The sequence below is a fragment of the Anser cygnoides genome, chromosome 2 (assembly GCF_040182565.1).
Source record: "Anser cygnoides isolate HZ-2024a breed goose chromosome 2, Taihu_goose_T2T_genome, whole genome shotgun sequence".
Lineage (NCBI taxonomy): Eukaryota > Metazoa > Chordata > Aves > Anseriformes > Anatidae > Anser > Anser cygnoides.
In genome coordinates, this window is record NC_089874.1 from 160,989,522 (window position 1) to 161,016,721 (window position 27,200).

The 27,200-nt window shown below is 47.8% G+C and overlaps 1 protein-coding gene across 6 annotated transcripts in view; it reads right to left on the reverse strand.

The window, feature by feature from the left end:
• TSNARE1 (t-SNARE domain containing 1) overlaps positions 1–27,200 on the reverse strand; it is a 462,920-nt gene that overhangs the window by 397,004 nt on the left and 38,716 nt on the right. Inside the window, exon 3 of one of the 6 annotated variants that reach the window (XM_066990790.1) lies at positions 19,293–19,380. The exons of 4 other annotated variants lie outside the window; for them this stretch is intronic. The gene's annotated coding sequence lies outside the window, so the exon portion shown is untranslated. Of the gene's footprint in view, positions 1–14,377; positions 14,516–19,292; positions 19,381–27,200 lie in introns of those variants that run through there. One more of the 6 variants, XM_013190970.3, reaches the window with a different exon arrangement.

Sequence of the window (27,200 nt, forward strand, 5' to 3'; positions counted from 1 at the left end):
AGACATCTCAGAAGTGGTTTGCAACTGCATCGGGGAAAGGAGGGGGAGGTTCACAACTGCAAAACGAAGCTGAGAAATCAGCAACTTGTCCGCAGCAGAGCCACTTGCAAATAACAACAAAATTGGTTGCAGCGAAACCTAAAGACTCAGCCTCTATAACATACACAAGAATAACACTGACCTACTTTCCAGAACGCTTGCAAAGCTGCTGGAGATGCTCCGATGAAAGGCACTACCGAAACCTAAAGCAAGACTGCTTCAGATATACAAGAATAAGGTTATCAGTGAAATGCAGCAATGCACTTTCTACCGTGGAGGTAACAGATAAGAGAACAAATAGTGCAGCGCGAGAGACAACTTTTTAGAAGAAATGGTTTTAAAAAGCATTCAGGATGTACTCTTGCAAATGGTGTCCCAGATCTTTAATAACCACAAAAAGCAAAATTAACCTTTTTACGTGGTAAGGATTTTCTCTGGAAGAACCCCATGTGATAACCTGTATGGAGCTCTATTTATTAGCTTGAAATATGACGATGAGTGGATCCAGCCAAGATTCACATCTATACGGGAATAAAGGATTAATCAGGTCTTGCGTAATTCAAAGCGAGCCCTCTGTGCTAAAGTGGAGAGACGTATAAAGAACAGAAAATTCTCTGGCATAGCGAAAAGAGGTCTCAGAGACATTGTACAATATATTTAGCTTTGCTAGGGAAAAGCAACGCTGAGCTGTTAAGATCTTTAAAAATGACAGGGCTCCTTGCATGTACTCATACAACCACACAGATGAAGCTTAAGCTTCCACCAAGATGTCCATTATAATTACTGTTAATACTGACTTTCCCCTCACCAGCTATAGACACAAGCTTCCAAAATATCTGTTGCAGCACTCAGAATCATTCATAGAATCATTAAAGTTGGAAACGACCCCCAAGATCATCTGGTCCAACCATTACACTTAGTGCCCACCTTGCAATCAACTACGAAAAGACATTTTTTTCCTCAAAATGGGGGAAGAAAACGTCAGTCTCTGCAGGAAGGGGACTCTGGGGAGTGGGACATGAGTGCGCCTGCACAGGTTGCCCAGAACCAGAGCTAAGGGCAGCGGATCCATCAGGAAAGCCTTGGAAGTGTGAACAACACCCACCAGCTCTTACTTCCGAGGGCTTTATCATACCAATAAAGGTTTGGTCCATGCAGTTTGGCCAAACCCAGTACCCAAACTGCCAGCAAAACCCCACAAATCCCTGCAGAAGTCCACTTCAGCCACAGAAAAAAGACGTGTACCCAGAAATATCACTTTCCAAGTGGACTGACCTTCAACATATAGAAAAAGACGACATTTAAAAACAGCAAACCTTTCCCAACAGGATGCCAAGAGCACCTACTGATGTTCATCCAGGCGGTGTGGATTGTGCAGGGGTTCAGCTGCCCAGCTGGGTGAGACCACCACAAGTGAATACTGGGGTAAATTCAAGGACGTGCTGGGAGAGAGGGCAATTAAATCCCTTAAACGAATGAGGGAATTTCAGAAATTAACTATACAGAAGGCATCAAAAAATGGAAATGCGCCCTGCGGTCCAGCAGCACGAAGAGGCGTAGCCTGTTTTATAGGAAGCACATCTCAAAGGCGCTGAGAGCCCAACAGTCTCATCAGCAAGAGCTAACTCTTCTCCCCGCCGGCCCCATCCATCCTGTAAGCCCCTGCAGATGGAGAAGACGACCCCCAGTGTGGGCTAATCCATCCCCGCCAGGCTGCCCAGACATCGATGCCCCCAGGGGACACCTCTCCGCCCTCTGCACTGTTTGCTTTGCAATAATTCAAGCCATGGCGCTTCCAGAGCCTCTCTTCTGAGACTATTTCACACCTTCATTGCTCACGCTCCGAAGGCATTTTTCCTCCCAGTCTAATCTTCGGCAAAATTTGACAGCTACAAAAATGTAATAAACCAACCGGTCGGATTATATATATATTACAGTTTGAAAGAGATGAAAAGCTATATTGTTAAGAGAGATAATTCCAGCGGCTTCCACAATGTAGCCTGTGCATACACACAGAAGAAGAAGGGGAACTGAATCAGCTTATATTTTGTCTTATAAGTCCTTTGAAATAACCCAGCTTCTGATCCTCGGCTCACAGCAGGAGAATGACACCGAAAAGGCTAATAAAGAGCTGCCAAACATCTCATCAGGACAAAATACCTGTGTGTTAACACTGCCTCTCGCCAATGCATCAGCTGAATTGCAATGAAGAAGGGAAGGGAGACCTGTCTGCTTAAAAATCAAAATGTTTAGAAGCTGAAGGAAGCAAATACTGAGCTATCACATTTGGGTCTATTTGGGTCCAAAACGACTGCAATCAGACACAAGTGGTCTGGTGGCAATGAGCAGTAATATGGCCACAGCACACAGCAAATACTCTTGATTTCATTGCTGTCGGTAGACCTAAGAAAGACTACTATGTCTTGAGACAGAACAAAATAATAAAAATAAAAATAAATAAATAAAAACAGAGCTATGGGTGTTGGTCACAGGACAATGAATTGTAGCTTTTACAGTAATAATAATTTAATCCACTATGGCATATGACTAAAGATGAGCAAAGGTCTCCACATGTCCAGCTTTACATCAGGCCATTCACTCCACTCGATTACGGAAGCAGTAACCAATTGTTGCAGGAGAAATCACCAGAAAATCTTGTGCCTTCCAATTCCAGTTGTAACACCTCCAGGAGAAGAGTTTATCTCCGCATGAGCCAAGACATCTTAAAAAGCTGGCAACTCGTAAGGTTTTAGCTTGCCATTGTACAGAAGCTGGTATCGCCCTTGGTGTTCAACACAGCAACAGCAACGACCCACCCGTTTCTTAGACACTGAAATTCAAATGCAACCAGCGCTCACTGAAAAGCTAAATGGGACACAGCTGAAGACACTGCTAATATCATTTAATTGCAGAAGTCTCAGGGCAAGGGGAACTTTACATTTTATAGACTAGCAAGAGCGTGATTGGTATTGCACATCATCAGTTCATCACTCTACCGGAGACGTCTCTTTTGCATTGATAACCCATTTTCTGACTGCTGTCTCTTCACCCCAACAATTGCATTTCCACCCAGCCTGCAATCCCACTTAGAGGACTGAAAACTCTCAGTCTGGGAATAGCTGTTCAAGAAATAAATCTCTTCGATAGCATTAATCTCTTCAATAGCTTAATGGATGAACAGAAAAAAGGATAATTTCACAGGTGCCTTCAGAGGAGTTCAGGAAAACAGCAATTTCTCAGTGAAAATGGGGTAAATCTCTGCAGATTCACCCCATGGGGCAAGAACACCTTCACATTCGTGCCTAAACGAAGGCCAACTTAAAATCACAGAATTATTTAGGTTCCAGTTGACCTCCAGAAGTCTCTACGTCTATCCTCCTCGAAGTAGCTCCAGTTAGATTTGGTCAGACATCGCCCAGTTAAGTTTCGAGTATCTCCAAGGATGGAAATCTCACAACCTCTCCAGCTCTCCATTCCAGTCTTCAAAAACCATCGTGGTGAGTTGCAAACAAAAATAATGATGTCTCTGCCATGCCCTCTGGCAAAAATCCTGACAAAATGTCCTCTGGAAAATCTGTTGGATGAACAAATCCAGTTCTTCTTGTCTCTTCTTGTACATCCTTGCTCCAACACTCAGACGTCTTGGTGGCCTCACCTGAAGGTGCTAACCAGCACCTTGTCCTAAAGATGGACACAAACCAGTGTCTTTTTTGTACTGGGGAGCCCCAAACTGGGCACAGAGGCTAGATGCAGTCTCACAAGTATCAAATGGAGGGAAATTATTCCCTTGGACCTGCTAAATATGCTCTATTAACAGGGGATGTGGTTGACCTTCCCTGCCAGAAGAACACCCCGCTGACTCACATTCAGATTCATATTTAGGTCCCTTGTGGTGTTTGGGCTCAAAATTCACCGTTTTGGTCTTTTATCTGAAAAATGACCTTCCAGTGAACCACAGTTCTCAGTGCCTTCTTATCGGTGGGGTGCGCTTTCACTCGGAGACCTTCTGCTCATCACCTTTTGCCATCAGTCAGTTCTCCAATATTCTCTCAACAAAAAAAAAACAATTCCCAGTCTTAAAAGATCGATGACTCAAATGATGGAGTTAATGTTTAATGCTTTTTTTTTGGGGGGGGAAACAGGAAGGTCCTGCAAAGTCTTGACTATAGAAAAACCTGTTAGAAGAGACATGTCATTCAGCACAGGTTAGAATCTCAGTGACATCCACACGTTTTTTTTTCCTCCTGAATTAGAAACTCTACAAATATAATGGCTCTCAAAGAGTCTCTTAAAATTAAAAATGATAGTATGGAAGAACTTGTACTGAATTAAAGCATGCAGGGGGAAAAAATGAATCACATTAGTGGAACAGCAGTTTTAAGAATTCATGTTTTGGTTCATTTCACTTACAACCATGTATTCGCTTTCACAATCCATCACAAAGACCATGGAGAATCTGAAAAGGCAAAAGAAGAGTAGCAGGATGGGAAAGAAAAGTTATAGAATCAGAGCACAAACTAAAGGATATTTGGAGGCTTTCATAAATTTATTGCTTGAAAAAGAACATGGAAGCTACCACCCCTTCTGCAATATAACATCCCTGTTCTTCATTCTTGCCTGTCACTGAACTCCTTCCCCCAGCATCCCTGTCTGAAGAAGAAGCACGACACGATCACAAAAGGTTAGAAAAAGGCCATGTGAATGCATATCTGTACTTAGTCCTTCAAATGAAAAGAGGATCTCCTCCTGCGTAAGTAAGTATTGTTGTTTGATGATGTATTTGAAAACACGTTAAAGAATAAAATGCAACCGAACCAAAAATAACGATCATTGAGCACAAGCCGCCACGAGCAGAATGGCTAAGGTAGCCGGGAGATTGATTTTGTGTCATCTTTTACATAGAGAAGAATATTACAAAGAGGAAGTTTGACAGATAAAATAAATTTGTTTTGGTTTGACTCTTCCACCCCCAATCAAATACTCGTGATCTATGGAGTGAAAGACAGAGAGTGAGAGAAGGGAAAAAAAAAAAAAAAAGAAAGAAAAAGCCACAACACCAGCCCAAAAAAATGAAATAATGAAATTCTCTCCTGCATTTCTACCTAATAAGAATCTGAGTAATAAATCTCCTTAGCCAAAAACACTAAAATAAGCATTTATACTAAAAAGATAGCAAGTAATGAAATCAATTCCATCCTACATCAACTACGAGACTTTTTCCCCAAGCACTCAGAGGGCACCTCTGCAGGAAAGCGATGCCCAAAGATATGAGCCTCGTCCTTCTCAACATCCCAGCCATTTGGGAGCCAGTTCCTTTGTCTAGGAACATCATGGATTTGACAGTCCTACAGACCTCCGAAAGGGGGGAAATAAATAAATAGGATATTTCGGCTGCATTTCTCAGCTGTATCAAGATACATTCGAAAAGTGCACACGAAGAGCCACCACCACCAAGAAAGGACATTTTGCTGTCCACTTGAATGCAAGATACAACAAAGATAAGAGAAAAGAAGATGCCCAAAGAGCTTCAAAATGTGATTTTCAGTCGTACCCTCTCTAAAATGACCAAGTGTTAAGAAGAGCCACACCAAGAGGTTGCAAGCAAAAATATGGGGTTGGTTGATTAATCAAAGAGCACCTCTCGGTCCTACCTTCCATGTACCACAGCCACCAGTATTTCTCAGGAAAACACTTGGCACAGAAGAACGACACTTTGAGGCAGAGAAAACCCTTCTTCAGGGAACGAAAAAGGAGCCCAGTGGAAAGGTAACAGACACTTTGCCCTCAAACATGAAACCTGTGGTTTATGGATGCGTGTCCTACAGACCTCACTTCGAGGTCTGGAAGACGTTAGATGATTTTCTTCCTCTATCTTCATGGAATCTGTAGTAGATCCTGTGTTTTGGGGCTGAAAGTTTCGGCGCAGAATTTATTTCACTGCTATTACAGGGTACATTACACTAATTACAAGACACATTATAGCCTGCTATGTAGTGCACCGTGATAAATCATAGAGTGCTATGGTCCATTGTAAACACTGCCATACATCTCTGGACACTACTGGATGTTTGACCACTCTCATAAATACGAGCATTTCCATAGTACGAGTATGGTTGGCTAGAGAGACTAATTTATGGCAGTTTTCTTTCAGCACATTAACTGTGCAGTAAATTCGGTAGCTTCAGGGGGAAAAAAAAAAAAGCAACAGCGGGATTTCCTTTAGTAATATAGCATCAGTAGCTTTTCCCCCTTAGTAACGTACCAATTGTTCTGTATTTCCCAAAAAGATATTTGTCGTATCGTGTCGCCTCTGAGGTTTCCAGCTTTCAAGCTTGCTCCACCTGAAAAATTGGGGTGAGGGGAGGACAGCAGGTTCTTAGCTGAAAAGGTTTCGGTGGCATTATGAACAATACATCTCGTTTTCCTTCCAACTACCCCAATGCCACAGGTTTGCTCATACACAAAAAACACATTTCAGAGGTAAATCTTATTCAATCAATCAAACGCTTTCCAAGTTCACACGTTGTTCAGCAGCCACGAGGGGAAACAAATCCTGACAAAATATTTCCGCGCGAGAGAAGCCAGATGTTCAATGGTGTGTGTACACACATCAAAATGTGATACCAAAACCCCAACGTGGGCAGGAGAGCACTGCTCAGGGATGCCTGGGCTCCTTCCAGAGCAGCCAGGACATTGTTTTTTTTAGGATGGATCCTTCTTTGTGGTCGGAGAAGGGGGGTTGCAGCACCACCCATTCATCAGAGCACTGCCCAGCTGGAGCAATGTCTGAGGGGCCTGGGACGGGAAGGATTTAATTCTGGAATTAGATATTTGCTCACACAGAGACAAAAGCTTTCTGTATTATTGCAAGCTTGCTGCTGACTTAGTAGCACACACAGTATCCACTGACCCCCTCGTTCTCAGCCATCCATCCAAAATGCAAAATCAAAAAGCAGGGGACAGAAAAGCTCCATGCCAGCTGTTAGCCCCACAGAAGATACTTCAAGTCAGGCCTCTGCTTCCCTTCCCTTGGTGAGATTTGTCAGATCTCACCAAAATGCACCACCTCTTAAATAAACAAAGCGTATTTCTTCAGCCCCACCAGATGCATTAGTAAACAAAAACTCCCCAGAGATGTGCAAGGAACTGGAGGGGGTTTTATCCCTCCTGGACGCTCCACACTGCCCACTGCCCCAGGAATCTCTGCCATCCGTGTCTCTGTACATAGACTTCTTCTCCAGCAGAGCACTGCCCTACAGACCCCACAGGGTTCCCAAAGGTAACAAGGCCAGCAGAGGTTCAGCAGGATGTTGCTGAGTTTGCACAAGCGATCCCATAGGCAGGACAGCTCTGCCCAAAATCACGCAGCCGGCAAAATGTCACTGCTTACAAACGTGTCCCGGACACAAAGGACAAACTTCAAAAAGGGACAGGAACTTTGCCTCCAGCTCCGTTTTACCCAGAGTGAATCGGACTTGAAAGGAGAACAAAGGAGAGTCCAGCCCTTAGAAAAGCCACCAAAAAAAAAAAAAAAGAAAAAGAAACAGATTTAAGGTATCGCAAGCAGAAAGTAAGGGGAAGAAGAGATGGTGGTTTGAAAGGTGACCACAAAGTCTTGTCGCAACACGGAGTCCCAGCTGAGCAGGGAACCCTTACAGGCAGAAGTGACTCAAGGAGACTGAAATACCTCCTTAAAACTTCACTGAATTGTGATTATGGCGTAGATTCTCCTTATTTATGGCCTGGAAACTGCCATCAAAAAAGGGCATCTCCATTTTCCAAACTCATGTGTTGCTGAGGGGTATCTCGGAGAGGTCTATGGCCTTCGGTAAGTCATAGCAAAAGGTGTTGGCTAGGCCAGGCTGGAAGTGTGGGAGAAAATCAGGATGTTCCTCCTACACACCATATAGGAGAACCAAACCCCCTTGATGCCAGTGGGAGGAAGATGAAGAAAGAGGAGGATCCCCTGGAGGTGTCTTCTGCAGGCCCTGTAGATGGAGGAGGTGACGGTGACGTGAGCCAGCTTCCACAGCCTGGAAGATAGGACTTCGGAGCAAAACGTGAGCAAACGTGAAGAGCATCGTGTACAGTTTTGTTCTTCAGACCCCAGCAAAGACTCACGAGGCTGCCACTCAACAGGCAGCTCAACGGCTTAAATTTTTGGCTTTTGTCCTTATGTCGTCGGTCCACTTCCACAGATCAGGCTCCCCATGGCATTTCAGAGCTCAGCCAGGCCTTGACTCATTATAAATCGTGACTATTTCAAAAGCTGCCCTATCGACATGTTTCCTAGAGTACAGTCGTAGGGCACAGCAGTAACATCAAGCCCTTGGCCAACACAAAGACCCAGAAAGGTCTCAAATGGGGCTCCCATAGGAGAAAACACCGAGGCTGTGCGCTGCCACTTCATGATGTTGTCATCCCAAATCATCCCGCTACAGGTGCTCCTGCGTGCAAAGTCAGCACGCAGCTCAACTGGACGAGCAAACTGCAGATGAAACCAGTGTGTGGTGCTGGATATTAAAGACGGGCACCGCCACCTCCAGCTGACGAGGCTGGACCACAAGGGCAAAGGCCAGAGCAGACCTACAAAACACCGAGGCATGCTGACACATAATCACCGCCGTCCCAAAACGGCAGCATTTCTCCAGCTTTTGGGCACCGAAACTTTCTTTGGGTAGCGGTTTTCCAGCTTTTATTTCCCAGCCACCCTGGAGGCCCATGAATTGCCTCGGGCGCCGCGCCAAGAAAAACAAGGCTATTTGCCCAGACATCCCTGCTGAGCACCGAGGGAGGACTGGACAGCGGTTAGATGCCTTGCAAACCCCAAATTTATTCAGAACGAGTGAAATCCACAGCCTCAGAACTCTCACAGGGCCTGTTTTGTTTTTTTTTCCCTCCTGTTTATAACTGTATGTTGTGTCCAACGGCGAGACAGCGGTGGCCAAGTTGTGATACACAGGTGGAAAGTTAAAGAGACAACCAGACATCTCCGTGCGTTGTGCCAGCGTCTGAAGGGAGGCATAAGGGAGTGGACCGTCCTTGCTGGCTCACGCAGGCAATTGGAAGATGCCCAGACATCCAGGTGGTGCCTTCAGCTGCTTGCCCAGCTCCGAGCATCTCCCTCAGCACCTCCAGCCACCCCCCTCAGCCCATCCTGCCTCAGCTGGGCAGGATAAAACACCTCTGACACGGAGACAAACAGCACCAGGCTGAGCGTATCGCAGTGGATGAGCAAAATTTAACTTGCAGAGCATGAGCTGCAGCTAGCCAAAAGCAAAGGGGTTCGTAAAGCAGCGTCCTGGCCCAACAGCTGCCCGAATCCCCAGCTGCCAAGAGCTGCCTCCCTCACACCGAGCGCAGGGCTGGCAAGGAGCTGGAGTATTTAAAAGCTGATTCAAGTTCTGCGTAGTTTTTAATGTGCATCCTTAGACTGCATGCAGTGAATGGCTGATGCAAGGGATGTGTTTCCGTGTCCGGAGGGGAGCTTTTGGAAGGGTGAGAACCAGCAGGACCCTCGCAGATGACAAGCAACGGACCCGTGTCCATCACAAAACCAGAAAAGGCCAAGCAGACCAGGACATCTTTTCAACACTGGACTTTATAAATGCTGCGATTGTAATGTTTTCATCTTGGCAGGACACATTTAAACACCGGTGGATGAACAAATATCAGGTGAATTAGCAGAAAGTTAAGAGCCCAGACACCTCCCGTGAGCTGGAGCAGCCCAACAGGCATGAAAACCTGTAGGTGCAACCACGAAGGCGTAACCTGAAATTGCTCTGCCTTGATCATAACCCCAAACTCCAAGGTATCCCAGATGTTAGCTTTGGAAAAATGAAATGTGCAATCAGGTGTAAACAGCCATTACCAGCAAGAAGACTCAAGACAGGGCCAAACTCTTGCCAAAGTAAGAGAGCACTCTTCTCTAAAACCTCTGAGACTTTCCCTCTCTCTGTCTCTGGCACATTCCCCGTGGCTCTTTCCACAGGTGACGAACCCTCCCAAATTAGTGTATGGGCAGTGGGACTACAGAGCTCTTACAACTGCATGCACTCAGAAAAAAAGCAGCCCTATGGCTTAGGCTTCTGCTCAGGAATGAGTGTAGGTGCCACCAATAAAGTTAAGTTACCTAAAAATCTGCTGGACACCTACATTCTATAGAAAAATTGTACATTTATTTTAATGTAAGTAATCAGATCCAGCAGGTTTTTTGTTTGTTTTTTAGACAGTTTTGTTTGTGGTGGTGTTTTTGGTTTTTTTTGTATTTTTTACCGAAGTTCAACATCTCATCGGAAAAGCAGCAGCAGCAAGAAACAGGGCAAAAAAGCCACAGAATAACTTAATCATAAAAGACAGAAAAGTCAACATTACTTTCTCCAGGTCATGACTTTTCAGAAGTTGGGATTTTGTTTGTTTTCTGCTGATTAGAGGGACATGCTGCCGGCAAAAACATGGGAAAATTATAGGTGGGTTCACAGCACAGCTCTCTGGCCAGTGAACTTCTGCCTGGCTAACGTTAGGAGCTTAAGAAACCCTACCACAGCAGCACCAAATCTGATTTAACCAGGTAACAGAGTCAGAAAGTTCTTCGCTGTCAAGATTAATTACGACATAACAGAAGGTCTATCACCTGTAAATATAAAATATTAACTCTCAAAAGCAATTTCAAAACATGTTCATTTTTTCAAGGGAGAGAATTGTTTACCCACTCAATGCCATGAGTCAGCTGCTCTGATTACTACCTAACTTTTTCCTCCCCTTGTTCTCTTATAATTAGATTACAAAATAAAATGATTACAGCGTACTGCAAACAACACATCAGCCTATAGATTCCCCTCCCTCCTTCCCCCTCCCTTTTTAACATACGTAATTACCTGCTCATTTAGACAGTAAACTCTGGTGGTTTGCCTTTCATTATGGTTACCCTACAGCAGCAGCTGCAGAGGCTGCACAGCCTGCTGCAAATACAGAGCTTAGAAGATGATACGAGCCCTCTATCAGAGACATCATGCATGAGGATGGTTGTGAGAGGAAAGAGAAATGATGCCAGCTGGACCCCTTAGCCCAGACTCTACAGAGTAGGTCCAAGCAAACTAAAGATCAGCCAAGGGAAAATATTTCAGTCATCTCCCTAAGATCACAGAATCGTTAAGGTTGGAAACGACCTTCAAGACCATCTGGTCCAACCATCTCCCTACTACCCCCACTGCACAGGCTCCCACTTCCAGTACAACCCAAGGGGTATCCACCATGGAAACACGGCTCAACGGCATGCCTTGAGAGGTAAGCAGAAGCATCTGGGAGCCACCACTGTGCAAGAACGGGTTTTCCTATCCAGCCGGGCTTTCTAACATTGAGTTTCTTCTTCTATCTGCTTTCACTTTTCCTCACTGGAGCACACCACGAAGACCCCCAGTCCTAAGAAGACAGCACAGGACCAAAGAAGAAATAAGGGCCAGGGAGCAGGACAGTGCTGGAGAAGTAATTTCATTAACTAGAAGCCAACTTTTCTCAACAGAAGAGATTCAAAGACGGCAAGTCCAAGGACCCCCATGGAGCTGGAGTCCTCCCCAGAATGAAGACATGGGGTCAACACCCATGAGCCCAGCTGCCTTCTGAGGTCACCCCTTCACGTCTAGCAAAGTCCAACCCCACCACCAAGATCTAGCTGACTGTAAGAAACAAGTTAATGTGCACTCACAAAATCTAGCAAAAACCAAGGGGGCTATGAAAATACACACCCCAAGAGGCACCCAAACACCAGCTGCGGAGGAAGGACACCTCCAGGCCAGAAGGGTGCCAACGATTTTCAAGCAACTTGTGCAAGCTCTGGATAGTCAGCACTTCACAGTGTGATGCAGTTTTTACCTTCACTAATAACTTGCATTACTAAACGTGTGCAGTACACAGCAAGTGCTGCTGGAGATGCAGCCTTGCTTTGTTTACGATAGACCACGGGGCCATTTTTCAGTCCCAGGGATGCGTTAATACATCTGTCTCTCAACTCCACAGTCTGCCCAGACTGTTTCTTACCCATTTTTTGCTACTGTCATTACCCTATTACTGTTGGAACAAAAAAGTCTAACACATGATTTTGCAGACCATTTAAGAGACAAGGAATCAATGGAAATAACACCCTTTCTCTACCTGGCACCAGGAGAGCATGCAGTTTTTGTTTTAGAAGTACACTCATATGCCAAATTTACTAATCCCTAGAGAAATCAACATCCCCAGCCACCCGTTGTTGTTTGGCAACAGAGGGCTTCCATTTGCCTTAGTTAACTGAGCTTTGGTAGATACATGATGTTTTTTGTTATCATAAAAATGCCTACAACATGACAATAGGCTTGTTAAAAGTGCAGGGGAACAAACGGACTGTTCAATGCTACTTGCAAAAGATTAACAGGAAAGCACAGGTATTTAAAATTATTTTCTAATCACTTCTAGATACCCCTCCCCATACACAGACCAAAAGTCCTACTAGCCTCTAAACAACTGCACCTTGCTGAGAAGTAATAATGCTGGCAGGCAGACACAAAATTCTGCAATTGGCAAGGAAATACGATGGGTGCAACAGCCTCCAGCTCAACTGCTCTGGGGAAGGGTTGACCTGGCCTCTCCCCCTCCGTGCTTCCTTCCCTCCTGGAGGACAGGAGGAGGGGGTCCCTTAACACAGTCTTTGACCGCTTGCACCATCAGAGCCAGCCTTGGCCAATTTTTGGCCCTGTCTCTTTCCCATGTATCACAATTTTGTCTAATTGGTGGCAAGATTTCTACTCAACTGACTCCTCTCGTTCCAGATGGAGAAAGACCGACATCACCGGAGCTCAAAGGTAGGAAAGCTGTAAAGCCTCCTGCTTCAGTTAACGAAATGTATTGCCTGCAACCTTGGGAAGAACAGCCATCCAGAATCTGAGCATTGCAGTTCTCCAGGATACGAGAACTATGTTCCAACAGATATTGATCAGCCCGTTCCCCCAGCGCTTGGCTGTGCTCCTGCAGAATTTGAGGACTGCACTTCTCCAGCATCTGAGGATTCAAAGAATGAAGACTGTATTTCTATACACACAGTCCAAGACCTGTGTGCTCGGGATGCAAAGACTCCTGGAAATGCAGTGAAGAAAATGAGCCCATTCAGTGTGCTTCAGTCATGAAAAGCCGAACTGGACTCATGGAGGACAAGTTTGGACATTCAGACCGTAGTTCTTACGATTAGATTTGCAAGGAAACACGTTGACAGTACTGGACTGAGGTCTGGATTCTTCCCTTCTCCCTCAGCTGGCTTTAAACCAACCTTGTAATTCTGCTGTTACTCAGACAAATCTGATTCTTCACTTGCTTTGAAGAATTGACTGGAAACCTGAAGAGAAGTCTCCCTGGTGACTTATTTTCCAGAGATGTGCCCTTCTCTACCCTTTGTGTTGCAGAAGGTCTTCCAGAAGGACCTGTTTAGGAACTTCTTGGAAAGCTGACATGGTAGTTAACCCCAAGAAGAGTTCCACCCCTACCTCTCTTTGTTTCCACTAAAAGGTGTTTACAGGACCTTAGGGATAGCTGGAGGCCCGATCAGGCCCCAGACCTCAGTCCCCATCTTGTGTGGTTCACGCACCTAAGCGAATGGACAAGGCCGAGGGCAAACACCCTAAGAGCGTGGTGGACATCACACCTAAGCCTTCATCTAATGTCTATAACATTAAGAAAGATGCAGCTTAACTTGGTAGAACGGCATGATTTTCACTCTAGTGTTTGCTCAGGATGAGGCATGGAGCTAGAAGTCAATTCAAACTACACGAAGGGAAGACAACTGTACTGAAGAACATGCAGCAATTTTTACTTACGACTGCTTTGGTTTAGAAGGAAAAAAGTAAGCAAAGCAGAACATTGCTAGCAAATGGGTAGAGCCCTATCTGTAACTACCAAGGCTGTTCATTAATGGCAATTAGATGCATTTTCTGCAATACCAGCATTCAATTGTATCTGAAATGAGACGTAGTACTTTTCAAAGATGTTTTTAATATATTACAGGTGTAAAGTGCTGCTTGTAGTTTTCACGAAGCATCTTTTCTTACAGAATGCTTAATAAAACTATTTTTCCTTATTACTGAAAAGGTATTACCGAGTATCACAGTGAACTGGGATTGTTCATATAATGCATTTCCCTGCTTAAGTATATCTTAATGTTCATTCTGCAGCTGAAACCTACAGCTTTGTATTCTAACCCTGCTGTAAACAAAGACAAATTGCTGGTGCCTCTTCAGAAGAAAGAAATGATGGTGATTACGATCCCACTTCCTAACTGCCCTTCTTCAGGGAAAAAAAAAAAAAAGAAACAAACCTTTTCATCTTCTTCTCAGATGGATCATTGTTTTGCTGTGAAGTCTCCCTAGGCTGTTCACATCCTTCTTAGCCTAGTTTCTCATGAGTGAAGGCGGTATTGTCGAATTTTACAGCCATCAGGACAACAACCCCCTCAATTTACCTATCTACTGGCCCCATGGCCATTTGGTTCTGGATCCTCCAGGGCCTCCTATGATGTGGGACATGTTACTGCCTACTCATCAGCTGGTTAGTGATTGTTAGCTGCTTTGCTATGAGCTCCTTCACAATGGTAGGTGGGGCTTCTCCCTACCTACAGGGTACCAGGGAACAAAAGAGATGGGAAATGGATGGGGACAGGGCAATGACGATGCTTGGCAGGGCTGGCAGAAGTAGAGGATACAAAGGGACCTAAAAGTGCTGCCTCTGGCTGTGACAGGGTGAAACAGGGACCTGGTGGGGGCTCTCCCAGGATGATGTGGCTGCACTACGTCCTGGATGTGCTGTAACCTGAAAAGGAACCGTTCAATCTCCATTTGAGTTGGTGTGGTGCTTTTACTCGGCTGGGCAGTCAAGCTCCACCTCAACCACTCTCTCACTCCCCTTCCTCAAAGGAAAAGGGGAGAAAATACGATGGGAAGGGCTCAAGGGTTGAGATAAGGACAGGGAGATCACTCAACAATTATTGTCACGGGCAAAACAGACTCAGAGTAGGGAGATTAGTAAAATTTATTGCCTATTACTAACAAGCTAGAGCAGTGAGAAACAAAGGAAAGAAACCAAAAATACCTCCCCCCCCATCCAACCTCATCTACATCCTCCTCCCCAGTGGTAGGGGAACGGGGAATGAGGGCTGTGGTCAGTCCCTGGCGCTTCAGCTCCGCCACTCCTTCATGGCGTTGGCTGCCCACAGGCAGCAGCTCTTCAGGAACTGCTCCCACACGGCTCCGTCCCATGGGGTCCATCCCCCAGGAGCAAACTGCTCCAGCACGGGTCCCCCACGGGCGGCAGCTCCCCCCAGACCCCCTGCTCCTGCGTGGGCTCCTCTCCACGGGCTGCAGCTCCGGCCCGGGGCCTGCTCCTGCGGGGGCTCTCCATGGGCCGCAGCCTCCTCCAGGCCACATCCACCTGCTCCACCGGGGGCTCCTCCACGGGCTGCAGCGTGGAGATCTGCTCCGTGTGGGACCCGTGGGCTGCAGGGGGACAGCCTGCTCCACCAGGGGCCTCTCCACAGGCCGCAGGGGAACTGCTGCTGCGTGCCCGGAGCACCTCCTGTCCTCCTGCTGCACTCACCATGGGGGCTGCAGGGATGGTTCTCACTCCTCTCTCCCAGCTGCTGTTGCCCAGCAGGTTTTTGTTTTGTTTTGTTTTGTTTTGTTTTCCCCTTTCTTAAATCTGCTCTCACAGAGGCCCAACCAACATCACTTACTGGCCCAGCTCTGGCCAGCGGCGGGGCCCTTATCTAACATGGGGCAGCTTCTGGATTCTTCTCGCAGAGAGCCACCCCTATAGCCCCCCGCTACCAAACCTTGCCACGTAAACCCACTACAGCTGGTCATGACAATTCTACTGCGGACTGCAGTGTGGCAGTCAGTGGGATTGAGTGCACCCTCAGCAAGTCTGACGATGACACCGAGCTGGGTGGTGCGGTCGACATGCTGAAAGGAAGGGCTGCCATCCAGAGGGACCTGGGCAGTTCTGAGAGGTGGGCCTGGGAGATCCTCATGAAGTTCAACAAGGCCAAGTGCGAGGTTCTGCATCTGGGCTGGGGCAATCCCAAGCACAAACACAGGCTGTGTGGAAAATGGATTGGGGGCAGCCCTGAGGAGAAGAACCTGGGGATGTTGGTTGACGAGAAGCCCAACATGAGCTGGCAATGTGCGCTTGCAGCCCAGAAAGCCAATCATATCCTGGGCTGCATCAAAAGTAGCATGGCCAGCAGGGTGATGGAGGGGATTGAGGTGATTGTCCCCCTCCTCTGTTCTTGTGAGACCCCAGCTGGAGTGCTACATTCAGCTCTGGGGCCCCCAGTAGGGTATGGACCTGTTGGAGTGGGTCCAAGAGAAGGCCACAAGGATCATCAAGGGGCTGGAGCACCTCTCCTGTGAAGAAAGAATGAGAAAGTCGGGTTTATTTAGCCTAGAGAAGAGAAGGCTCTGGGAGAAGAGAAGGCCTTATAGCAGCCTTCCAGTATTTGAAGGGTCCCTACAAGAAAGATGGGAAGAGACTATTCACTAGGGTGCGTAGTGATAGGAGAAGGAGAAACAACAGTTTTAAACTGGAAGAGGGTAGATTCCAGCTGGGTGTAGGGAGGAAATTCCTTACCCTGAAACCTGCTCCTGTGTAGAGAAGGTGTTTCAACACAAAAAGAAATTCAGAACTCACAAAAGAGAAAGCCCAGGGATGCAGCTAACTTAAAATATGTTGATGTGCCCTGAAAAAGAGGCTGCAGCCAGAACTGCCAAAAAGTCTTGCCTGACACAGGACAGATTCATTGGCAGCTCACTGCAAAAGGTAAGGTGGTTGCACAGATGTCTTCATTTTTAAGACACTATCGTGGAGGCTGGGTTTCTGCAAATTCTAGGTCAAACAAGAAAAATCAGTCCCTCCACTTCTTTAAAAGATAAATGTGTGAATAAATAAGCTTGTTGTCAACCCTGCGGTTGGGATGTGTGGAGGGAGGACAAAGACAGTTTCATCTTCCTCTGTCCCATCTGAGCTGCAAAACAGGGCACTGACAGCCTGAAAAATGTGATGGCAGCCGCCAGCAGACTTATGATGCTGCAGGAGAGCAATCAACAGAGCATTTCCATGGTTCATACGTTTTCAGGTGCCAGTGCTTTGTCCAAACACCTGCCCAGCACAGGAAAGCTCTCATCAGTCCTTTAACACATGGTAGAGATGAAGCTCATTTCTGAAAAGCACAAACATCCAAGAGCTGTCCTTAGCAATAACTGCATGCCTCTGTATTCCCCCGCATCTCAAAGCGCAGATAAATCCCCAACACCCAAGTTTTAGCTATCTGAGGAGTGCTCCCAAACACGAGAAGCGACAGCACTGCTCACACCCAAGCACGAGGAGCTTTCCATCTAGTTGCACGCTCCGTGCTGCCAAACCCCACTCACGTTGATGACGTGGGAGAACACCTTCCTACTTCTTGGGGGAAGACCGGGAGTTTTGTGCAGATCCCAGGTCACTTGGGGACGGCGTTTCTCAAGAGGGACAACCGAAGAAGCTGAGGGTGGCAGCTCTTCCAAAGCAACGAGGACTACGGCGCAGCGATCGCCCATCCCAACACACGTTCAGCACGGCTGTCACTGCAAGGGAGGTTTGCTACCCGAATGCCGCTCTGGTTATCTCCTTCACCTGCAGTAACACAAGTGTCGAGACGCAGGGAAAAACACCATGATGGGATCCTTTTTGGAGGCAAAGCCCTGTTAACTGAGCAGAAACTGTCACATGGGTGAACTCAGGACAAAAATTACCCCAACGCTTAAACATTACCCAAAATACTGGTTTGAGAAAGCACACAATATGCTAACAGCCTGGTGACACTGCCCGTTGCTATAAGGTAGATGGTCTGCTGGAAGCTAAACCTCCGGACATCCAGAGTAACGCAGGTGTGTGTGCTGACAGGGAGCAGATTTGTTGGGTCACCACAGCATCCCCATCACCCGCTGACAGCCAGGCCAGTTGCACGCCATCTGCTCTTCCCCTTCTACACACACTCAGCAGCATCCCATAAAGCAATACTACGGCTGGGAAACACCTGTGGGATGAAGGTATGAAGCAGCATGCTGGGAGAGGAACAGCAGCACCCCAAGTCCAGCAGCAAGTCCCTATCATTAGCTCTGAGCTCTCGTGCACGCTCTTGGGACAAGCAGTTTCCCCATTCCTTAGTGCCCCTTACAACAAAAGAAGTATCCCTACGGAAAACAGCCCTTGCAAAGACCAGAGGGACCAGAGGGGATGAAGAGGAAACGCAACAAGATCTAGCAAGGAGCAGGGGCACAGTGAGGGCATCACCACCTGGAAGCTATGCCTCCATTTGTTTTAGCAAACCAAAATATCTTATATATAGTTCTGTGCACGCGTATGTATTCTTATACACTGATATAAACCCAATTTTTCCAATCATCATGCCTCTGTCTGAAAGCACAGATGACCAGACAGAGACTAGGAGAAAGAAAACCACTCGGCCATGTAAGAAATGTTGGCGTGCTGAAGCTGATGCTCGCCATTCCTACCCAAAGAGGTCCAGGTGCAGATTTAGTCCCCGTCAATCTCTCACTTGTGTCACTTGGCTGGCAGAGGCATGGGTCAGGCCACCTGAAGGGTGTCCCCTGGGGGACCTGCTGGTGTATTTAGCACAGAGTGGCCTCTCTGGACCTCAGCACAGCCTGTGGCAAACACGTGGCAGGAGAGAGCCAGGGCCAGGGAGCACGCTACTTTTTGCTCCAGCTCCAAGGCTGCCTTCACCAGCGTTGGCTCCACGCAGATCCCACGTGCAAATCGAGGAGCTAAAAACCAACTCAGCTGCCTGGACTTTAAAAGGTATCAAGAGGTGAAAAACAGCAAGCCTGGGCACGCAGAGATACGGCCTTGCTGCTGCAGATGTCCTTCTGTAGCTGTGCTCCCAGATGACCACACGTTGCACTACCCAACAATGAGGCTTCCAAGAGCATCCCAAGCGCAACCAGCACCTGGGGTGACCCTTCCCAAACAGAAGAATATAGAATCACATATAGAATCACAGAATGGTTTGGGTTGGAAGGGACCTCAAAGATCATCTAATTCCGCCCCCCTGCCGTGGGCAGGGACACCACGAAGACACCACAGAACTGGTTCTGAAGTCAGATGGAGTTATCAACTCAACAGGGCCCACCACGCTGTTAGCCCATCTTGTGGGAGCTTCACCCGCTGCCGACACCAACCCCACATCTCTCCAAGCCTGGAGCCTTCACACTCATCACGTTTGACGTTCTTCATCATCGCCACCACCGACCGCCAGCCAGCACCACCCTGCGGGAGCAAGTTCAAAGCAAGATGCGGTAAGGCACAGAGATGCCACATAAGTCCATCCACCCCCACCCTAAAAAAAAAAAAATTAAATCTTGACTACAGCAGCTGTAAACTGGTTTCTACCACGCTGGTCTAGGCAGCTCCTAGAGGCCGCATTCCCACGCAGCCGGTCCTTTCTGCCACGCAGAAGAAACTGCATGTCAAAGCAAGAGATGGAAAGGGAAAGCTATAAAGCTGAGAAGACGCCTTCAGCAAAATTTTAAAGCACGACTAGCTAGCACTGAAAGCCAAATACTGTGGTTTTCAGCCCAGTTCCTTGTAGGAAGACAGTTTGTGTCATCCCCCTCCATCCAAACACGGTGCCGGGAGGCTGTTCAGGAGAACAGCAACGCTGCTGATGCTCTCCACGAATCCTGCTGCGAGGAGTGCCAGGAGCAATGGGCAGTGGCATTTAGAGCAGCCTCACCTGGATTAAAAGGGGCACCCATACTGCTGAGCCAGCACCGGTGCTCCTGCAGGTAACGCTGGAGCCTGCAGGAATGGCTGTGCAAAGCTCTGCTCCCTCCCCAAACACGAGCCACGCAGGTGGTGAATCGCGGATGCTGTCCCAAGGGGCATCGTGGACGATGCCACGTAAATCCGCACCTCCGAGAGGAGGTGAACCAGATGGGAGGGAAAAGTAAAAAGAACAGTCCCAGGAAAAGCAAGCAGAGCTTTGCTTCTGCTCTCCTGGCCAAGAACGGAGCTGCCTCTTGTGGATCTGCTGCTGAAGCAGATGGCAAATCCCCCGGGAGGTGACCTGAGCATCAGCAGGCATCGCTGCCAGCACCCAGGAGATGAGAGCACACTCGGGCACCGTGGTGCAGGACCAGCCATCCCATGCTTGCCTTTCACACCACACGGGGTCCCAACCAAGCTTTACTCGCTCTGGCGAGAGTTTCCAAGACGAGGAATATGAAGTTAAACCCAAAAACCTACAACAATGCAATTCTCGGCAATTTCAGGGACTTCTGCACTGCATCTTTAAGCGCCCGAGTTTCAGAACGCTGCCATCATCCATATTTCATTTTTTCTGTACATAGCTAGCTCTAGACATCCAAGACATGAAACCATCAAGTGACAAGCACAATGACAACAGCAGGGAACACAAAAATGTGGCTACAGCTGAGACACCTCCAGGATAATGCTGTTCTCTCTATGAGTCAAGCTAAGGCACGACGCACAGGGACTCCTTCCCCAGCCTCGCCATCATATCAGCACGCAGAAAATCACCAAACCCTGCTTCGCTAGCGTCTGCAGGGCGGTTGTGTACTGCCTGGTTTGGCACAGGAACCAAGGATGTGGGAGTGAAAAAAAGACAACTAGCCAGACCACCAGCTATGCCTGAGTAGGTAAACAGGTGGCTTTTTAATTGAGTTAGATCAGTGGTATTTCTAATCGCGTTAGCGCAGGCACTTAAAACAGCAACTCCCAGCAGGACTGTAGTTGGGGGAGAGTTTAGAGAGAATAAAAGGCCTGGCCAGGAAGGCTTCGTTTTGGAGAAGGAGGAGCTCAAAACTTTCATAAAGCAGTTCACAACTTGATCAAAAAGAGGGTGAAGCATCTATCTGTGAAGGAGAACTGGGAGTAATGCGCTTCCCAAGGCAAACACACAACACTTGTGTCTGCCGGAGCCTCATCCTTGTGCAGATAGCCCACACCTGCAGAGATGCTCTTACCAAGTGCTTCCTAAGTCCTGTTCTGCTGGTCACATAAGACTTTTTAGTGCTGGGATGAATCATTTCATCGTATCATAGACACTACTGAGGCATGAGCTCTGGTGTCCAGGAGCATCCTGCAGCCTGAGCCGTGCTGTATGGACAGGTACAAAACCAACTGCTGATTCTCACAACATCTCTGCCGAGTATGGGAACAGAGCCTCCTTATTAAAAACTGGGGACACGAAGCTGTAAAGGTGCTACAGGGATTCAAGACTTCCAGATCAGCAGAGGTGCATAGGCAGAGAGCTGGCGTTTGTTGCAAAGTACCTGTGAAAAAGAAATTGAAATCCATCCTGGGAAATAGGAATCACTTCTTTAACTGCACTGTTTCCTTTAGGACTCTGGCCACGACCCAGTTAAGAGTTTCAGCTTATGTTCAGTTTGAGGGAACACAAAGATCCTGGTTGAATGAGGATCTGCACTTCTCACCAGCAGGTTGTTGCTGTCTCGCTTGCTTACACACACATCCACACAACCTACCTCGCAAGAACTCCCATTTTTAGCTTTTATTCCACGAACTCTCCTCCTTGAAACGCAACCCCTCTTGGCTGTAAAGGCACTTGATTCCCCTAGCAGGAAAAAATACCGATGCATCGCCAAGAGGCAGGTCCTGCATCCGCCGAAAACTGAGCAGCTTTTGAGATGCAACCCAGAGCTGTGCCTACAGCTCCGGGGTTTTCTCCGCAGACACTCGGATGATGCAAGATGAGCATTAGCCAGATAAATGGTGGATTCCTCCAGGTATCCATCTACCTTGCAACAGCCATTTAGCAGGCCGTATTTCTTAATTTACTCCTTTACAAAGAAAATGCAGCGCCCATTTATCAGGCTGTTAGCAGAAAAAGCCTTTTTCTTAGCATCCTACCCACTGCTTTGTGCAAATAACGCCGACACGGAAGCCCTCCGATACCACTCTGGTCATCGTTTGCTGAATGCAATAGTATTTTTAGGGTATTAATAACACTTCTTATATATAAAGCTTGCTTAAAAATGGATGCAATTTCCCCAAGCAGAATAAAAAATCCAAGATAAAACTGCAGCAGTGATTTCCAGCTGCCCGGAGCAGCAATGCCAGCCTTCGGTGACCCCTCCGAACGTACCAGGCCAATTACACGCAGTGACAGCAGGCGTTCCCCTCCTGCATCGGCTTCTTCTTGTTGCTGGCTGTGAGAAACGTCAAAAGGTCGTGCAACAAGTACACGTTATCACACCCTTCAGGCTACAGACAACTGGCCTAGACGTTTAATCAAGATTTAGATCAAATTGTGCAAGGTGTTTTTGCAGACGCCGATCTTACTGAGTTGTTACAGCTAGAGGACATAAATCCCAAACACGGTCCTGTTTAACCTAAGAAAATCCCCACCAGGAAGCCCAGCTCGACCCTTTCCCTCCATCCCCTTGCTCTTTATGAGCAGACAAGTTGCAATCCAGGTAGCCCTGTGCCACCCATGATGTCCCCGGGTGCAACTTGTTGTTGTGCAACACCATCACAGCTCTGGCCGTTAGGATGCTGTTTCTGCTGGGCATCCTTCACCGCCTCTTTAGGAAGGTAAATAAGCAGCAGGGGCTGAAAGTGGGGAATCTGTGGCTTGTGAGCACAGGTGCTTTCAGCTGCGAGCCTCTTCCTCTCCAGGAACATAAATTTAGGAAGGGTATGATGAAAAGCAGAGAGGAAACCACTGGTTTTCTGCATCTTACCGTCAGTGAGAGATGCACTTCGAGCTGAATTTCAGCGCTCACATTCTCACCGTTCCTGTTTACTGCAGGGCATTGCTAAGAGCAGCTAAAGCCCAGGCGATTCTCCACTGGGAGAAGGAAATACAGGAGCGTGCACTTCGACAGCCTGAAGCCTCGCACAGGCTCTCCCAGGCAACGAGATCCACAAAATGAGCTCATCCTACCAGTGCCCACAGGGGCTCAGTAACTCCAAATCCCATCTGCTACCCAAACAGGGAAGCTATTCCCTCCTCATGAAATGTTTACAGGGAGGGAAAACCACCTCAACCACCCAGCTCACCAGTCACCCAGGTGCTTTGAGGCTTCTCCAATCTGCTCCACCTACGCCTGTGTGCTTTCCCAAGCAGAGCAAAACAGCAGACTCGGAGGGGAGAGATCCATCTGGAAAGCAAACGCTGCAAAAAGCATCCCGCCCTTCAGCCGGGATGAGCGTGCCCAGGGCGATGCTGGCCGCTTGCGCTCATCCCCGAGGATTTGGAGCACTAAATACTGAGTGGGAGATGACAGAGGGAAGCACGGTAAAGCTCAGCGAGGAAGGAAGGGTGGCTGGAAGAAAGCGTGCCAGAGCTTCAGACGGCAGGAGGAAAGGAGGCTTTCCCGAGGTGGACAAACTCACCACGGATTTCAGTCCCTATAAACTGATACAAAACTACGATGAAAATATCAAAGGCCATCTATCCTCCAGTTCCTTGTGCTCCCCCACCTGCCTGGGACCAGGAAGGTGACAACCTTTTCTAAAACTCAAAGAAAATGCAACCACCTAAGTCTTATGCGTTAACATTTTTTTTTTTTTTCTCCTCCCTTTTTTCCTTTTCTTTTTTGTTTGAACCACTCAGCCGTGTAAGGAAACAACTTCTGTCTGCACCTATAGAGGAAATGCTACGGACTGTTTAGGTCGGATTAATTTCAGGAGTGTGGCCAGGACCGAGGAAATTGGTGGAAGAAATCCTTCATGGTTGGATGATGAGGTTGCAGTTGTATGAGTAATTGAGTTACGTGCCCAGCACCTTGGCTGTGGGTGACGCTCATTCCTTCCCTCCCTTTTTGAACGGAAAATGTCATCCAAACACATAAACATGCTATTTACTTTAAAAAATAACGAGTTGGAGGCATAGATTTCCTCTTGCTTGTACAACGTCCAATACAGCTGCTGTCCAGAAGAGTTTGCCTGCTGGGTTCTCCACGAACGTCCCTGATTGGCATCACAACCACGCCTGTCAGATGTACACATCCCCCGAAACCTAAATCGCCTCCAGGATGGAAACTGGGACAGTGCCAAGGGAAATCAGCCATCAAAACCATTACTCTGCACACCTGTGCTACAAAAAAACTAGGTAAAGCAGGAGAGATCTGAGACATTTGCTTCAAACCCCGTTACCTCGCGGAGGTCTGGTCCCCATTCCCACCCTATCCAGCCGTCCTCGCGCCTCCTCGTGTGTTTGTCTTCACCACACCCTACGAAGCTGAGAAGTGCATGAGCCACGTTTCACGAGTAAGGCAGTAAGAAGAAGGTGGTGGGGTCACAGAGGGATCAGCCCAGGCTTCCCCGCTCCAAGCTCCTCGCTGCTGGCCACCTCTCGTTTCCATGCACGGCCCTAAATGCGCCGTGGGGACCAAGTGTGGCAACACCGCTCCTCGCAGCTTGAAGTGGTGCAAGTCTTCTCAGAAAGAGCAGTCAGGCATCGGGACGGGTTGCCCAGGGAGGTGGTGGAGTCACCGTCCCTGGGGGTGTTCAAGCGAAGGTTGGATGTGGTGCTTAGGGTCGTGGTTTAGTGGGTGACATTGGTGGTAGGGGGATGGTTGGACCAGATGATCTTGAAGGTCTCTTCCAACCCTAATGATTCTATGGTTTTATAATTCTAAGTCGATTGCAGCCAGCTCCCCTCCTGAGTGACCAAACGCGTGCACACAGAGGCTACGTGACGTTTTCGTGCTGTCAAAGAAACCAGAGGGGAAGAAGAAGGGCCCTTTTTGGAAGATGTCTCTCCTCCATCTGGACCCATCGCCTCCCATTACTCAGCCGCCTTTCTGGGAATTCTCCGTGCCTTCCCCTCTGCCATGCCCAGGCACTGGATGTGAAAATAGCTTACGACAGTTCCTGCTGGCGTGACATCGACTCTGTTCCTCCTGGAGGATGAATTAGCAGATGGGACCAGCGGAAGATGGCTGAACGAGAGAGCTGGACAACTGGAGTCTTTCCGATCCAGTAACTACAGCCCAAAAGACCAAGGATGCAAAGATCCTTCAGGGTCAGAACCTCTTTCCTAGGGGCAGAAATGGGGTCAAGAAGGTATCTGCTGCCTGTTGCATGCGGTTACTGATGGGGTATGCAGGCTAATTTATCTCTGCATGGGTGGTTTCACCATTCCCCAAAGCCTTGCTTCGTTTGCTTATTCCCCAGTCGACCCCCTGTACTACTCCAGTAAAATATCCAAAATACCAAGGAGCTTTTTGAAGTTAATACGATGCGCTCACGAGCATCCTCCGTCACGCAGAACTAAAATTAAAACGTACACTTGGCCTCGCCTCACTCCCTGAAATTCGGCGTGCGAGGAGGAGATCCACGGTGCGGAAACTTCCCCGTCAAGAGATTCCCGACAGCAGGAAGAGCAGGGCTCTGCCACCAGCAGGCTCCACAGCAAGGTCCCAGCTCCACCACCATGCCTCTCCTTGCAGAACGTTTCGTTGTAGGAGCTAACCCTTTTTGGAGAAGAAAGGATATATCCACAGCAAGGTGTAAATGCAAGAAAATATCATCACCTTCAGAAATACAGGTTTGGTGGCTTGGTTTTTTTTTGCAGATGACCTCCTTGTCCATGTGTTTGACAGTTTCTTTACGTCTCTTTCCACTACCAGGACCACAGCAAGAAAACTGAGACCATCTCAGACGCTTTCTGGCTCAGCAAACACAGCTGCCTGCACTTAGGATGCATATTTTGGGGTTGAAATTGAGATGCAAACTGCTGCTAAAATAACCGCCAGAGAGGAGCGGTTGCTTTTTCTCCTGAAATACAGAGACACTTCCCATTTCTTCCCTGTCTCCCGACTAATTTTTACCAGCCTATAGAAGGACATACGAATGGCGTGACTCAGACTGAGAATCATCTTCTCCCCAGCACAGAAACACACACGTGCACCCCAGAGGAGCTGGGTCTTCTGTCTACGGCCACCAGTCTTAAACTAACCCCACCGGCACAGCTCCGTGTGACGTGTCTCTAAGAAAACACAAACAAGGCATAAAGAAGCAAAAGTAGCAAGAACCAGAAAATAAAACTGCAGGACTGTCCTGGCTTTGATGAACAGGAGTTTTCCTCTACTCCATCACAGCATCCAATGGAGCATCCAAGGAGCCACCAAGCCAAACACAAGGATCCTCATCCTGTGTGCAGAGGAGAAACGTGGATGGACCAGAGGGAATGGCCTCAGGTTGTGCCAGGAGAGGTTTAGGTTGGAAATGAGGAGACATTTCTTCTCAGAAAGAGCAGTCAGGCATTGGGACGGGTTGCCCAGGGAGGTGGTGGAGTCACCGTCCCTTGGGGTGTTCAAGGAAAGGTTGGACGTGGTGCTTAGGGCCATGGTTTAGTGGGTGACACTGGTGGTAGGGGGATGGTTGGACCAGATGGTCTTGGAGGTCTTTTCCAACCCTAATGATTCTGTGATTCTAAGTCTGACACTTGTGCATGGAGTAGGCTGTGTGGGGTCAGGTCAGAATCATCCACGTGGTCAGGGGATTGAAGTTATGTTTAGGAAAGAAGTGAAGACAACATCCCTTTGTCATGCCTGCAATAGCTCATATAACACGTTGGCTCACCTGCTTCATGAACTCTTCTGGAACACATCTCTAGAAAGAGTCATCTGGCATTTATTTATCTTTTTTTCGTTGCCTCCAGTTTTACTGCATTCTCATCGTGGTGCCCCAACACCCACACATTTAAAAAAACAGAGTGGGGATCAGAAGGACCACACACAGAGGCACCCCGAGAAGGTTATTCCTCTGATGCAGGAGGCCAGATCCAACAAGAGCTCCTTGTTGTGCTGTGGAAGTCCTCCCAAAGCAGCAACACCAGGTGTCAGAGCACGAACCCACTGCAGAAATGCAAAATTCATTTGGAAACTCGATCTCGCTGATACGCCAGGCCCTCCTGCACCGCTGCTGGGTATTGATGCAGATATTGCAGCCCCCAGGGCGCATTTCCAGCGCTGTTTGCTCAGTTCCAATTCCTCCTTACTCCCGATACAGCTGACAGCAACACGAGACGGATCCAGATTCAGTGCAGGGGAAGACGGCTCTCAAAGATATATCTGTATCACCTCATTGCAGCA